The 15,491-nt window shown below is 43.4% G+C and overlaps 2 long non-coding RNA genes across 6 annotated transcripts in view; one reads left to right on the top strand and one right to left on the bottom strand.

Moving 5' to 3' along the window:
* Positions 1 to 7,780, bottom strand: part of LOC102908187 (uncharacterized) — a 25,246-nt gene extending 17,466 nt beyond the window's left edge. For both annotated transcript variants that reach the window (XR_013047967.1, XR_443108.4), the window contains exon 1: positions 1,392 to 7,780. This is a non-coding gene — a long non-coding RNA (uncharacterized LOC102908187). The remainder of the gene's footprint in view (positions 1 to 1,391) is intronic.
* The window catches only part of LOC107403019 (uncharacterized), a 96,512-nt gene that overhangs the window by 28,288 nt on the left and 52,733 nt on the right, over positions 1 to 15,491 (top strand). For all 4 annotated transcript variants that reach the window (XR_006068004.2, XR_013047969.1, XR_013047968.1 and 1 more), the window contains exon 2: positions 7,780 to 15,491. This is a non-coding gene — a long non-coding RNA (uncharacterized LOC107403019). The remainder of the gene's footprint in view (positions 1 to 7,779) is intronic.

The raw sequence follows: 15,491 nt of genomic DNA, 5'->3' as shown, positions 1-15,491 counted from the left end.
TTTTTTAATTGAAAGTACCGTTGACACACTTGGGGAGGGGTGGGAGTGAGGGCACACGCCTTTAATCCCAGCACTACAAAGGCAGCGCAGCGCCAGAGGTGGTGGCGCACGCCTTTATTCCCACGCCTTTATTCCCAGCATTAGGGAGGCAGAGGCAGGCAGCAGGCCCGGGCAGCAGAGGCAGGTGGATCTCGAGTTTGAAGCTAGCCTGGTCTACAGAGCTCCAGGACAACCAAGGCTACATGGAGAAACCCTGTCTCAAAGAAACAAAAACAAAATTAATTAATGAATGATGAATGAATAATTTTTTTAAAGATTATTTATTGGGGGTGGGAGGAGGGAGGGTGTCTGTGGATAGCATGAGGAGTGAGTAGAAAATTTCTTAATAAAGAAAAAGAAAAAAGAAAAAAGAATTGAAATAATCAGCCACTAACGATATGTATTTACCTAAAAAAAAAAATTACTTATTATGTGTGCAGTTCCGCCTGTATATCTGCTTGCAGGCCACAAAAGGGCACCAGAACACTATATAGATGGTTGTGAGCCACCATATAGTTTGTTGGGAATTGAACTCAGGATCGCTGGAAGAGCAGCCAATGCTCTTATCCCTGAGCCATCTCTCCAGCCCCCTGAATGAATTAATTTTAAAAAGAAAAAGGAAAATGTGGGGAGGAGAAGGGTGCATACTACTATAGCATACGGTAGACCATAGCAAGGTTTGCTCGTGAAACTTATTCTTCTCCATAGCCCTTTTGGGAAAACAACTTCAACTAAAGTTACCTCTGATCTGTATGACCCATTGTCATCTGTTCTGGGACAGAAATGCAGTAAAAATGGTTGAAAGAGCCAAATTATCAAATTTATATCCCCTTAATTCCCAAGCTCAAGCTTCTGGGACTCGGTGACCATCCCTTGCCATCACTGGCGTATAGCCAAACATAATGGCTGGGTCCTTTACTCTTAATATCTTTCCTTGCCTCCAAGAGGTAGAAACAGGTGGCATTCAAATCTGGATCAAGGGTGCAAAGTAGTCACTTTCTTCTTTAAGAAGTCATGACCTTCCAACCCCAGTAGGCTTCCTAAAGTACTTATAATTTACACGAGACAACACTTGGCCATCATTTCCTAAAATGGTTTCAAGTGTGTGTATATTACATTAAGTCTTCAACAACACAAGCATTTCGGGGAAGGAATTATGTTTCTCACTTCAGTGTACCCTGGCATAGGGTTGGGTACACAATATTAACTCTACTCTTTCATTGGCATACGTCTGCATCGTGCACAAGTTGAGAAGAGCTAGCAACTGAGTCCCTCTGACTTTTCGGTGGGTGGCACATAAGAGAAAAAGTGGAATGGGAAAGATTGCTTAGTAGCCACAAAGTAGTACTTACTGTAGTCTGAAACAGCTAGTCTATACTTGTAGCTGTCTGAAGAGCCGAAGTTCAAGCTGGATCGCGAACTGGGTGGATTTCTTGATAGCCTTCTCAGAAAAATAGTATCTTTTTTTTTTTCTTCAGTAACTTTGAAGAATTGCTGCTGTTGTGATGCCTGTTTTCATCAGCAATGTCACATTAAAAGCTCAGCAGCGGGCTGGCAAGATGGTTCAGATGGTAAAGGCACGTGCTGCCAAACCTGACGATCGGAGTTTGATCGCCAGGACCCACAAGATAGAAAAACTAGTTGCTCTCTGGTCACCATGTGAATGCTTGTACAGATACTCGAGTGCACATGTGAGCACACACACACACAGCCACAGCCACACACACTAGTTAAAAATCAAAAATCAAAAAGCTTAAATACTCGGCGGCCGCAAAACCCTCTTCTTACTAGGCAGATCTCTCTTTGAAGTATACTCTCAAAAGAATCATGAGATCTTGGCCTATATGTTTTAACATGTAAGTGGGGGAAACAGGCTCCATCATTTTAAAGTTCCCACTTTAGGGTGGCTCTTTTTTTTTTTTTTAAGCTACTTCAAATTATTGCCAGAATTTAATGGCAGATAATAGTGAATTAATCAAATGTGATGACCTAGAATTTTCAAAGGCAACTTAACATCGTCTCTCATTTCATCCATTCACAGCCACCGTTTTAAAATAAGTAGGGGCTGGTGTTCAATGTCTGACCAAATTTTAAGATTAGAGAGTTTGGTCATTTTCCTAGAAGATAATGACACTAAAGGTCACACAAAGGTTGATTTTTGTTTTTAAACTGGTAGTGCAGACCAAACAGACATGCTGGTCTTAAGCATTGCGGTCTACAACTGCTTTGATGGTACTGGAACAGCAACAGTTAGAGTGATCTGTCCACAGACTCGCCACCCTCAGGAAATGAGAGACACCGCTGGTCATCAGATATATAATAGAAATGGATCTTTTTACTTCAGAAAAGCTAATGATCGCACAGTCCGTTCCACCTTGCCGTCCAAACGCCTTTCTTAAGGAATCAGCCATCAAGAACTTTTCTGGCAGTTGGCACTCGAACAGTAGCAACACACAAAAATGAAGCAAGTTTGCGGTTCTTAAGCAGGCAGTTGGCTTCTGGAGGAACACTGTAAACAAAGTGCTAGCTCCTCCTCCTTCTCTGGGAGACAGTTTTCAGTTTGATACTGTACAAGGAACGCCCCAAATAAAAGGTGGCAATTCAGCTCCCTGAGCAACTTGCCTGGAATATTTTTACCCAGTAAAGCATTAATAAAGGTAGGCAGGAATGGAATGATTCCTGGCCCTAGAATGCAATTGGAATTGGAGTAATTAAGAAATGCAAGCTAAATAGTGAAGGTTCATCCACCAAGTTTTGGCCTGCTTTTGATAGTTAACGTGTATAAACACATCAAAGTAGTCTCAATCAATGCTGTGTTCATTAACGACACACAAGGTGCCTTGGGCAGTTGACAGAATGATGCAGTGGAAGTGTTTCTGTTCGATGGGTAGGACCAAGGAGAGTGCAAATGAAACATTGCAGCCATAGGAAGCGGGTAACTGATGGCTTCTGGGCTTGCTGACTTGAAGTCAAGAGAAGGCCAGTCATAATAAGAGTATCCCATGGACAAGGGGCCAGGCAGAGGGAAAACTGTGTAAAGTATGAGGTCGTGGCCATTTAGGATTTTGTGTACTGGAAATGCAAAGGGGATGGAAATCTGGGTCGTTGTGGGGGGAAAAAGCATTGACATACTGCAATATTTTACTTTACTATGCCAATGAGAGGAGAAAATAAACCACCAAGAGCTGCCATTGTGCCTATTAATAGTCCCCAAATAAGCCATTGATCATAATCACTGTGCTCATTAACAGTCCCAGACATTTTAGATGGATCAGCAGCCCCTGCAGTAATGCAAAGGGAGGATGAGAACATAGTATTCTAGGCATTTGTAATTACAAATATGCACATTAACAATTCGGGGGCTTAGTTGGTCAGTATCCCTGATGGTATGCAAAGAGAGTACAGAGGTCCAACTAGTAATCAGTACTCGACCACTGACATTGTTGCATTGTAATCATCCAGATGCTGAGGTTATAAACAATTAACCACTCCTCAGCAGCCCCAGTCAAAAGGTAGAAACTTAGGAACCTTTTCTGCCACACAAGTCCATATGTATAAGTATACATATTAATAAATATATATATAATAAGAGAAGTGCTAAAAAAGTTAACATGCCTCTGATGTCAAGGAGTATAAGGATGTAAATCCTACTCCAAAGGTAAGGATGGACAACTGCATTAATGCACATTGAAGTCCAAATGAACGGCACAGTGTAAAAACCTCTTTCTGCTTTAAAGCGGAGGAAGAGGGTACAAGGTTTCTGATACAAGAAGTGCTTAGACACTGTGCATGTGAACTTTCCACTTCCCGCTGAAGGTGATAAGGAAGTGAGTGGGATCCTTTTCTAGTGCACAGAGCAGGAGGAAATGCATATTCATACATAAAACATACAATGCATACTAACAGTCCAAAAGAAGGCAGCCTTGGTTGATCAGCATACCCTGCCATACTGCAAATGAAAGAGTATAACTTTGTCTACTGACAAAGACAAAAGATAATTTCCACTGTATTAATGGTCCACTATCAGGGACCTTGGGAAAAACAGTATCCCTTGCAGTAGTGCAAAAGAGATACAAAGGTCCTCAAAGTAATAAGGTTGTGGATAACTGTCCAAATATTTTTATTAAAATGAACGAATCATGTCCCTATTAAGTACATTAATGTTCAAGGGACATAGTGTGGTTAATTAAAGCCACACCCTTTATAAAATATTAAGATCTTAAAGTAATGGACACTTCTGGGAATCAAAGGCAGTGGAAAGGAGAGGATATCCTTATCCAGTGTCCAGGAAGATGGAGAAGTCAAGAGATTAGTGACCCTTGCTGTACTGCAAAAGGGTCCGAGAGTAGTCTGAGAAGTATTCAGTGGAATGAGTCATGTGCCATTTATGGCCCACTAATATTCAAGGTGCATGATTGTGGCCATTATAGTTTTATACTTTGACTGTTCAGACATAAGGATCTTTGGCAATGTGCATTCCCTGATGAAAGGGAAAGGCATAAGGGTGGGGAATGATTTCCTTCTGTAGCAAACAGAAAAGGACAAATACAATCAGACATTATTAGCAAGCCACAAAATAGGACCTTATAGGTCAACACCACTGCTGTACTTCAAAGTAAGAGTAAAACTAATCCTTCTGAAATTGCCATTATGTACATTAGCAGGTTGAGAAAGCATTAAGTGAACAGCACATAGTTCCATTAAGTGAAGGGCCATTGGCAATATTGCAATCATTTCTATAGTTTCAGGAAAGAGACTATAGTGTTAGTGAGCCTCTTTGTTTTGGTATGTACAGGGGTCCTGATCTAAAAGGCATGGCTGTGGACATAATATGTTCGAGACAATTAACACTGTGCACGTATACCTTGTTAAGGATCTTAATTACATACTAGTTAACCTCCTGCCGCAATACAAATGAATGGTTAAGGTCTTTACCCAGTGCATACTAACTACTACAGCAAAATGAAGTATGCACATCACAGCCTGAGAGACTGCAGGCCATGGTGGTAGACACCAATTATGCCAGCACTTGTGAAGTAAAGGCTTGATCCTGAGCTCAAGGCCAGCCTGGGTTATATAAGTAAGTTCTGGGCCAGCCTGGAAATTAAGAACAGAACAGATTGACTCTGAGTTCAAAGGTCTTGCTAAATAAAGAAATGACTGAGTTTGGTTTCTTTATCCAATGCTCAGGAAGAGGGACAAATGCAAATGTGCACATAAAGACAGGCAGAAGTGGTGGCAATGCCTGTAGTTGCAGTAATTGGGACTGAGAAGCAGAAGAACTAAGTGCCAGCCCCGAGCTACATAAAGATGCTTATCCTCAAACAGCCACAAGGTGGAGCTGTAGCTCCATGGCATAGTGCTTTACTAGCACGTGCAAGACTTAGTTTGATCCCAAGCACAGCCAAAAGACCAGAACAAAGAAGGGGGCCTTGTCGGTTGCCCCCTTGCCCCCATTGTCACCCATTGGGGTGTGAGGGTATGGGATCTTGGTTAGTACAGACTTGAGCAACTAGAGCTTTGCACAATTGTATAAGAGGCTTTATTTTAGGTAATAAGCACCCTCTTAACGTAAAGCTAAAGTTTGTACAAGGACTTTGAGAAAAGGTTCACTTCCTCATCAGGATTATCCACATAAACTGTCCCAGTGCAGAGTTTTCGTCTACAATCTGAAATAAGGGTAGCTGATGGGACTGGTACACACTACCATGGACAAATGAATTTATGTCCATCAATTTAAAGGATATAACGTGGGGTGATAGCACCCATGATGCCATGCAGCGGGATATAGTAGCCCCTTAATATTCATGGCCTTGAGAACTGGGACTGAGCACCTTAACTGTCTGTTAACAGACTTGTGTCTGCCCCTCTGCTGAACGCAAATGGGGCTGGACTAGCTGGGGTCTAATCCAGTGGACAAATTATATTCAATAAGAATTTACTCAGTGCAAAGAGTGCTCAAGACAGTGTGTGAGAAAAGGCTACTGAGCACTGCCCCGAAAGTTGGGACTGTGAGGACTGCAGCAATGACAGAATGGTTTTTCCTTCCTTAAAGAAAGGAGATTTAGGAGATGGTGCCTTGATGGTAATTCTCTGAACTGAAACTCTTGTTCAGTTGGCATTTCTCGATGAACATGAGGGACCAGAGTTCTTTGTTATGATACTTTGAGTCCGTGTACCAGTAGGAAGGACTGTGTCCATTAAGTGAAAGTTGGGACTCAGGCAATGAGCATGGAGGGGATAAAGACAGGATAGCTCAGTTTGCCAGGATGAGTTATGGACACTGCATTTTTAGCACTCAATCAATAAAGATTGGAATGTCTCTAGGGTGGGTTTTGGGACTGGGGCTGGGGTTGAGAGAATCCGGGCTGTGGCTAGGACTGGCCTGGGGCTGGGGTAGGATTGGCTTGGGCCTGGGGCTGGGGCAGGGGCAGGGGCAAGGGCATGGGCATGGGTGGGGCTGGGGTGGGTTTGGGCGGGGCTGGGTTGGGGCTAGGCCAGGGGCTGGGGCTGTGGCAGGGACATCAGTGTTTGCGGGGGGGATATAAGGATGCTACAAAGGCAAGAAACCATAGAAAGTTCAAATGTGGGCGTTACTATTCCAATAGTAAGTAGTCTGATAGAGGACACCAGACCACTCAAGGCTCCTGCCTGATAAGTCAAGTCATTAGTCAATGTAGCATCAAAGATGGCAATAAAAGCAAAGCCTGGACTGGTGTAGATCTTCAAATACTCCCTTTGAGAGCCAATCACAAAATTAACTTTACTTTACATTAACAGTATCTGTGTCATAAGACTCTTAAGATTTTTATTTTTTATTTTTTTTATTTTATTTTTATTTTTATTTATTTATTTTTTTTTTGGTTTTTCGAGACAGGGTTTCTCTGTGTGACTTTGCGCCTTTCCTGGAACTCACTCTGTAGCCCAGGCTGGCCTCGAACTCACAGAGTTCCGCCTGGCTCTGCCTCCCGAGTGCTGGGATTAAAGGCGTGCGCCGCCACCGCCCAGCGACTCTTAAGAATTTTAAGAGTAGTTCAATAGGTCATTATGAAAGAAAGTAAATTTAAGTGCCGAATAATTTGAGTATCATCTGCCAAAAAAGTTAATGAATTTAGAAGAAACTAAAAACTTTAAGAATTCTGAGTGAAAACTCATTAAAAGTAATTAAAATGAACTCTCCAAGTAAACAAAGCTTCTAAATACATTTCTGTAATAATCACTCCAACTTTAAATTCAAGCACTAGCAAACCGCACTATCCAGACTTATTGCTGACATCCAAAACATTCACGTAAATCAAAATTTACCCCTAGCATTAGCCATAGGGTAGATGATCCTCTGGAGGAAGGTAGGATTCCACGTCTTGGCCAGTGATTTATTTGTAGTCCATTATGACTCTGGCCAGGGTCACCCCTCTGCCCACAGCAGGCCTGGAAAACGGCTTAAAATCACAGACCTGGAGAACGGCTTCAGATCGCAGACCTGGAGAACGGCTTCAGATCGCAGTGCTGGCTCAATAAGAGGCCGGGGAGTGAGTAGACAGTTCTTAAGCCGGGGAACCAATACAAGCGGAACCAATACAAAGGAATGGGGTGAGGCTTAGCTTTGCACCGCCTTATATAGCGCAATGCAAAAGACCATCTTAGGCAAATAGGAGGGTCGACTGTCTTAAGTCACCTTAGGCACTATCCTCGGAGAGATGCTTTAACCTGACCTCATCACTGATTCTCTTCCTTTTATAGGTGAGGTTTTCAATGTACAACCCACATCGACCTCAACCTCAGGAACCTCCCTCCGGCCTCAAGTCTCAGATTGGATCATCATTCAACACCTCAAATGTTAGAAGTACGAGCATGTGCTCTCGCACCCGGGTAGACACTTCAAATGACGATGACTAAAGACAGACGTGAGGTGCCAAGGTAACTCAAGCAGGACAGTGACTCGTCACGGACTACTTCCATCCTCTACACCACGTAGTAGTACCCACTTTTGACTAGTTAAGTCAAGAGGCAACCAACACTTCCAATTAATTAGGCTTCGAGTGGCACAAGGTAGAACCAACCACTGGCCATCTTAATGCACCAAGTTCACCTTGGCCAAAGCCCGCAAGCCTGGCCAAAGCCCGCAAGCCTGGACAAAGGCTGCCACGCCTGGACAAAGCCCGCCAAGCTGTACTAAAAAAAATGCCCGCGAGGGTTGATCATGTGACACACACCGCCATCTTGACGCTCAAGAGCATGTGCTACATTGTCCCCTAGGCTAACTCAGCCACCAAGTTGCCACCTGAAAAAAAAAAGCCCGCTGCGTTATACTGCAGCAAGAGCTCAATCCGCCATCTTCTCTTGTATAACCTAAATGCCCTTCCGCCATGCTCCATGTTAGGCTAAAGATTGGGCTGTCGAGTACAGTGCCCGGGCCGCCATGTTGCGGACCTTAACAAGCACGCCCTGGAGCCGGGCAGACCCCCCCAGGAATATCGAAATGCCCATTTCGAGCCCTATCTCCAAGTCCTGGTCCTTTCACCTAACACCACACACGAACACGGAGTCCTCCGCTGCTTCTTTCACCTAACACCACTCACGAACACGAAGTCCTCCGCTTCTTTCACCTTACATACACCGTGACACGCAAACGAGAGCGCGCCGTGGTTTTCTACTTCCGGTTACCGTGATTATTACTAAAAAGCCCCACAAATCAAGTCCAAACCCGCACATATCAAGCCCTTAGCTGGTGCAGCACACATCCTTGCCTCTGTCCAGCACTCTGTCCACCTCGACTCCCTAATTCTTGCCGTAATTGGCTCGGGAATGGCCATGTCACGCAGCAACTGTAAGATGGCGGACACGGGCTCTCCACGCCCTGAACACCCACTCAGCTTAAGCGCAGAGTCATTTTTCTAAGCCATAGGTTCGTTCACACACCACCAAACGATCAGCATCAGTAGCAGCAAGACGGAAAACAGAGAGGTATGGATATTCCAGATAGCGCAGTAACTCACAAAACCCTCCACGCCCTGAACACCCACTCAGCTTAAGCGCAAAGTCATTTTTCTAAGCCATAGGTTCACTCACACACCACCAAACGATCAGCAACAGTAAGACGGAAAGCAGAGAGGTATGGATATTCCAGACAGTGCAATAACTCACAAAACCAACATACGTCCATCCACCAAATGCCCCGTTGGGCAATGGAAAAAACTGAAGCAGGTATCCACAGCCCCGATGGGCAAAAAGAAAAGAAAAAAAAAATTAAGCAGGTATCCGAGGCCCCGATGGGCAAGGAAAAAGACTAAACGCAGGTATCCGAGGTCCCGATGGGCAAGGAAAAAGACTAAACGCAGGTATCCGAGGTCCCGATGGACCAAGAGATAGGGGTTATGTAAAAAGCAGGTATCCACGGCCCCGATGGGCTAAGGAAAAAAAAAATAATAAAAGCAGGTATCCACAGCCCGGATGGGCAAGTTTATAAGAATAAAAAGAAGAGGAGGAGGAGGAGAGAGAGAGAAAAGAACAGAAAGAATTAGAAGGCAGGCGAGTTCCCCAGCCCCGTTGGGCATGGAGTGAGAGGAAAGAGAAGGAGGACACACAGGTATCCGTGGCCCCGATGGGCAAAAATATAGAAATGGAATGAAAGAAAGGTAAGTCCACCAAACAGACATGTCAACCAAATTGTATGACAAAGAAATATTCATTAAAAATGAAAAACTGTCTAAAAATATTACAGATATCCAAAAATAAGGAGGACTTGTCAGAAAAAGCCTACCAGAACATAAAAATCTTGATATATTTTCTTAAAGACACCATAAGGCATGGTGGTAGGGGAACTAAAAATGTTCCCAGGGACCCCGTTATATGGAGAGAGACCACTAAAGTGCCTCACATCCACGGAAACTAGGAAAAATGGCTGCAGCAGGCAACTTGCTACGTTTTAACAGACCCAAGGCGCTGAAAGGCGGAGAGAGAGAAGAGGAGTGGCCACAAACACGTAACTCTCTGGCTTCCTATTGGTGCTTTAGGTCAAACTATATCCTTAACAAGTAATAATTAAAGTAAAGAATACGCTGGGACCAAAATTTATAACAGAAAAACCAATTTTTCATGATTTTATGTAATATTGAAGGATTAGCCTCTATTTTTGTCATTTATGGTAAGACACATAAGCATTTATATAATGTACATGCGGTCACACACCGTGTATATGCATATTTTCAATATATCATATACTTGGACATCCCACCTTGTACCACTCCTCATCCTGGAGACTAAAAGTTCCCACGGATTACTTGCCTTGTATCACTCCTCAGCTTGGAGACTAAAAGTTCGTACGGATTATTTGGCGAGCTCGAAGTAAGGAAAGGGATTGATTGCTTCACAGAATAGCTCCTTGGTTCCTATTTGTACTGCTTAAGCTCAGAGTTTTGGATCTTTACCATTTTTGTACTTACTCCGGGAATCTGATGACTCCAAACCTTGAACCAAAAATGCGGTAAAGAAGTTTACTCACAGGGATGGAAAAGAATTCCTAAAAGCCAAAAGCAAAGGGTGAGGAACAGCTCGGTGCTATAGTGCTTGCCCTAGAGAAACAGTTTACTTAGGGAACTGTCCAGTTTTATTCACTGAAAAACACTGGATAGCCACTTGAAAGAGATTATACACCAGATGTTAGAAAAATCGAAGAAGACATTGTCTTGTTGATGCAGTGAAACAAAATTAATCAAATTTAATTCTAAGTTATCTTTAGGCATCAGGTGAATAACAAAGAACACAAAATTGTTTGTTTAGGGACCTTCCAAGCACCCACAATTCACTAATCCAGACATCGTAGTGGTTCCAATGGGATGGAAGGATCTCTATTGCAAAATGAAGAAACCTTGTGCCAACAAAAGAAAATGAAAGTAAGAAATAAATGAATGGTATACACAGCCTGGATAAGCCAGCAGATGGCGGCAGGAACCTTTCAAAGGCATTTGAAGCCAGACTTGGAGTCCAGAAAGATTAAGATCTGAATTGACGGCCAAAGGCTACTTTGTCTAAGTTTGGTAGCAGGAGAAATGGTGAAAGAAAACCATTCAGCTTCCTGGAATCGGAAGAGTTCACCTAGTCCGAGTTTACCTTGCTTCAAGGCAATAACGCTAATAGAAACTTTGATGGACCAATTGGAGGCACATGGGAACACTCCAAAATCATTACCAGTGATAAGTAGTCAAAGATAGGAACATGTTACAGAAAAAAAAATATGACCCAAGGAAGGGCTCCTTACAGCTGAGAACATCCACAATGTATGTGGCTTCATACAAACAAGGATTTCTAAATGAGCTGTCCGAAGATGAAAGACTGTTGTAGAACTTTCGAGGTACTGATCACAGCGGATGCGAGGCAGTGTGCCACTTTGTGGGGATGTTGGGGAGAATCATCAAATAGAAGAGTTAAACTTAGGCCCTGTCTAATACATAGCCCCAATTCCTGCAAACCTCATTATTCTAGTCTTTTGAGAAGCATGAAATGATACGTGTTAAAGCTCAGTTCATGTACAGTTAACTAGGCAATTCATTGTACATTCTTAACATCAAGACGAAAGTACTACAGCGGGAAATCTGGGGTAAGATGGCAGTTTTGAAGGTTTCTTCAGGTAAACGTGAAGAATCAGAGGAGAAGAAGTTTAGCAGCCAAAAAAGAGGTGACAGGACCACTAAAAAGGAAAGAAACACAAAGGGATGTTAAATAAGAAATGGTCCTCCAAGTCGTGTGGTGGTGGCGGTAGCGCATGACTTTGATCCCAGCGCTTGGGAGGCAGAGGCAGGTGCATCTCAGTGGCCAGCCTGGTTAACACAGCAGGTAGCATTTGGTCCTAGACGAGATGTCTTTATCAAGCCCTTTCTCTCAAGCCTCAGGGATCTACGAAGACCAGATTGACCTACATGACTTTCAGCTTCAAATGAATAAATGAACAAGTTGTACCACAAAATCAACATGGTATTGCCACAGAGTCAGGCTTGTAGAATAGTAGGATAGACCTACAGTCAAGCACACAGCTATAGCCTTTGGATCCTTGACAGGTGCCAAAACTATGTTCGAGACACACAGCATCTTTGACGAGATGCTCAGCTTGTTGGGTATCCGCACGTAGAAGATACCTATCTCACCCTTCACAGAATCAACTGACAATGTACCAAAGATCGTAATGTAAGAACTGGAGCTACCTATAATACGGCAGAAAGTCTTTTCCAGCTATTCATATTTAGTTTTAAATGTTTATTCATGTACGTTTTGGGAGGGTGTATGTGCATGTGAATATAGTTGCCCATGTAGTCCAAAGCAAAAATAAGATGCTCTCAACAGCCACACCTATCAGAATAGTTCAAATCAAAATTGCTCCAACATGGTTCAGCTTCCTGTGTGTGGCCTTCATGTGCCTCTCTGGATCTAATAAGTAGAAATACTAAAAATAAAAGATTCTGAAGTTTCCATGTGGATTGTTAGTTCCTTCTGTGACTCCTGCTTCTATAAAGTCTAATAAATGGACTATTGCTAAAAAAAAAAATTGTTCTGTCTCATGAGTTATGTGTCTGGTGCCTTTACCCAGATGATGTGACCATGTTGTATCCACAGTTCACTTCCAAATCTACAAATCCTGTTTACATAACCATACCTCTAAGAGAAGCTGGCAGACTGAGACATGATGTAGTATCCATGATTGGATATCTTACAGGCTGCAATGCATTTTTAATCACTTTTTCACTTACATGGCCTTATGTTAAGTCAATAACTCAGGCATTATAAGTCTCCGAAGATTTTCATTGGACACAGATCTGGCTACTGGTGGTGTATACCCTCCTGTAACTTGCCACACTGGTTTTTCTTCCAGCTGCTTTCCTTTACCTTCAAGAGGGGCTGGGATAAGCCACATATTTTTGCTTGATTTGTTTGCTATTCTGAGCTTTCTGAAGCCATTTCATTGCATTTGTGCCTGGTGCCCACAGAATCCAAAAGAATGCCAGGTCCCCCACGCTGGGGTTAAGGACCCTTGTAAACTGCCGTAAAGCTGCTGAAAACTGGACCCAGCTCCTCTGCAAAAACACCCACCAACATTTAGAGGACTGTTTTTTTCTTATTTCTTATATTTCTACGTGACTTGAACACGTGTTGAGATGGCATCTCTTCTGGTTTTGTAGAGAGAACCTTTCCCTCCAACTCTTCATCTCTAGTACTGCTCATTGAAGGGAAAAACAAACTACAGTCACAACTTCAAAAGAGACACATGCAGAAAGACAATGAAGACAAATGAATAAAGCCAGAAGAGTGCTTCACACCTATAATTCCCATGGATTGCCATGAGTTTCAGGTCAGGCTGTGTTACCATATCTCAAAAACAAATTGAGGCTGACGAGATGGCTGGGTGCGTAAAAGTGCTTGACCTGCAAAAGCTTGAGACCCTAACTTCAACTCCCTATAACCCACGTAAAAGCTGGATATATAATCCCAGCACTCCTACAGTGACATGGGAAGTTGAGACAGAAGACCCACTTGAAGCTTGTGGGCCAGCTGGGCTCACATACATAGTGGAAAAGCAAAGAAACCCTGTCTCAAACCAGACACATAAGGTTGTCTTTGGCTTCCCTTGCTTGATGGTCTCATCGAACTCACAAGACCACCCACAAACACATACCAACAATGCTAACAACAATATATCACTTTCCTCAGTGGTCAGGTCCCAAGATCAGCAACATAAGCATCATTTCATTACTATAAACGTACATTTCTGGTGCTCTTCTTTGACCTGTGACTAAGAAACAAGTCTCTTCGGCGAAGTTCTGATTTAAGCTAGACCTGTTGGCTAACTGCTGTCGTTTTTGGCTCACTACTGTAATCCCAGCATGTTGACAGGTGGAACGGAACGTTCACAGTTATCCTCAGCTATTAGCAGTTTGTGGACCTTCTCTTGAAAAAGCAAAACTAAGTGTGTATATGTACATGGAGTGCATTGGGATAGTACAGAATATTGCGAAAGCAGTCAGCATGGAATTTGACCATCTCAGTGGGCTTCTATCCTTCCTTGTTACTGGGGGACCTGTGTCCCAGGACTCCGTAGTATGAACTTCATTGCCTGAATTTAAATGAGACACCTTTCTTTCCTTCCTTCCTTCCTTCTTTCTTTCTTTCTTTCTTCCTTCCTTCCTTCCTTCCTTCCTTCCTTCCTTCCTTCCTTCCTTCCTTTCTTTCTTTCTTTCTTTCTTTCTTTCTTTCTTTCTTTCTTTCTTTCTTCCTTCCTTCCTTCCTTCCTTCCTTCCATCCATCCATACATCTTTCCTCTTTCTGTCTATCTGTCTTTCTGTCTGTCTTTTTAAAAAATGTTTGTTTGCCGGGCAGTGGTGGCGCACGCCTTTAATCCCAGTACTCGGGAGGCAGACCCAGGTGGATCTCTGAGTTTGAGGTCAGCCTGGTGTACAGAGCGAGATCCAGGACAGGCACCAAAGCTACACAGAGAAACCTTGTCTCAGAAAAAACAGAGAGAGAAGAAAAAAAAGAAGTATGAATATATATTATTTTGTGTGTGTCTATGTGCGTGCATGCACTCGCGTATCACACAGGACATGTATGCAGATCAGATGGACAGTTCTTTGCTTGAATAATGCTGATCCTGTGAGGTCGACTGAACTCAGGTCATCAGGCTTTGAGGCAGGTGCCTTTATTGTGCTCAGTCATGTTCATGTATGTATGTTTGCCTGTATAGCTGTATGTGCATGTGAGTTCAGCTGTGAGGGAGGTGGGCTTACCCTCATGGGTGCTAGCAACTGAACTTCAACTTTTGCTAGAGCATTTTGCACCCTTAACCACGGAGCCTGTGGTCTCCTGCCCCTGTGCCTCTTGGTACAATAGGTAAAATGAGAGTCTTCTTTTTAAAACGGGGGTTTTAAGCCTATAATTTACTTCTCCAACTAACCTGTAACATGTGGATAGCCACAGCAATTACAGCCACTATAGCAATGCTGACGGCTAAAACTACAGAAGTTGCTCTGATGCAGGTCTCAGGATAAGACACAAGCCGATCTTCTACAGAAGCAGAAAAGAAAAGAAATTCCGGAGGAGAAAAGGAAAACAAAGGAAAGAAGGACAAGAAGAGTGGGAACATATGAAAGGAGCAAACACAGGACGCCGTGAGATGAACCGCAAGTGGCCAGTCATCTGCGGAAGCTGCTGCTGACCATCCGGGTCACGTAACTCGCGGAGCCATTTCGGGAGCGGCACAGGGACTATTTGGCTGAGACGCATGCTCATCTGTGTCATGCCCCCTTTTCCTGTCCCCCCCCCCCCCCTTCTCAGTGCCAGAGACCCAGGCTTGTATAACTTATAAAATGGCGGCGGCGGCGGGACATTTGCTTACTTCCCGGGATTAGCAAAGCAGCTAGAGGATGACTCTAAGCAGAGTGGAGAAGCTGGCCAGTTAATGTGTCAGG

This window comes from Peromyscus maniculatus, chromosome X, assembly GCF_049852395.1.
Source record: "Peromyscus maniculatus bairdii isolate BWxNUB_F1_BW_parent chromosome X, HU_Pman_BW_mat_3.1, whole genome shotgun sequence".
NCBI lineage: Eukaryota > Metazoa > Chordata > Mammalia > Rodentia > Cricetidae > Peromyscus > Peromyscus maniculatus.
Note: the sequence above shows the minus strand (reverse complement) of the source record. Positions and strands in the feature narration are given on the sequence as shown.